The following is a 616-nucleotide window of genomic DNA, read 5'->3' as shown; positions in this document are numbered from 1 at the left end:
GGGAGGCGGCAGGTGTGTCCCTAACAGGGCTGTCCACCACCCAGCGCGAGGCAGGCCTCACAGACACAGAACGTGGGCCGCTGCCCGCGTGAGCCCTCCCGGCGGAAGAAGGGCAGAGTCTGCTGCCCCGAGAACCTCTGTGTGCCTCAGAATCTTCACAGATGACGCACTCCGCCTGCGGCAACCGGCGTCTCCAAGGCACCTTCCTGCTGACTTCCCTGATCCTTCCAATCAGAACACGGGGACCCTGACTCCCAGGGAATCTCTGATCCGGCTACACTGAGGGAGAGCTAATATTTGAGCAAGAGGGTCTGGAAGGTGTGGCTCCTTCAGGAAGGGAGGCGGCAGCAGGCCAGGATGCCACCACCCGGCGCTCGCTCTCTCCTTAGTCCCTGCAACAGCGACAGAGATGGTCTCCCCGGCAGACTCATCCGAACCGACCCTAGAAGCGATCAGCCCACAGGGCACGGCTCCACCCCACTCACAGTCCAGATGAAGTCTTGACTGTTGAAGCTGAACCTTCAGCCAGATGTTATCTCGCTGGCCCCAGGCTCCGGGGGGCTCCACCTCCCACAGGCGTCCCCGCTCGGCTGGGTGGGCCGCCAGGAACTTCCTG

General features: G+C 63.1%; 1 long non-coding RNA gene across 1 annotated transcript in view; it reads right to left on the bottom strand.

Annotated features, from left to right (window-relative positions):
* LOC104992842 overlaps positions 1 to 610 on the bottom strand; it is a 5,990-nt gene extending 5,380 nt beyond the window's left edge. Inside the window, exon 1 of the long non-coding RNA XR_825749.1 lies at positions 486 to 610. This is a non-coding gene — a long non-coding RNA (uncharacterized LOC104992842). The remainder of the gene's footprint in view (positions 1 to 485) is intronic.
* Positions 611 to 616: the final 6 nt, after the last annotated feature.

The sequence above is a fragment of the Bison bison genome, unplaced genomic scaffold (genome assembly GCF_000754665.1).
Source record: "Bison bison bison isolate TAMUID 2011002044 unplaced genomic scaffold, Bison_UMD1.0 scf7180017864224, whole genome shotgun sequence".
NCBI classification, from domain to species: domain Eukaryota; kingdom Metazoa; phylum Chordata; class Mammalia; order Artiodactyla; family Bovidae; genus Bison; species Bison bison.
Note: the sequence above shows the minus strand (reverse complement) of the source record. Positions and strands in the feature narration are given on the sequence as shown.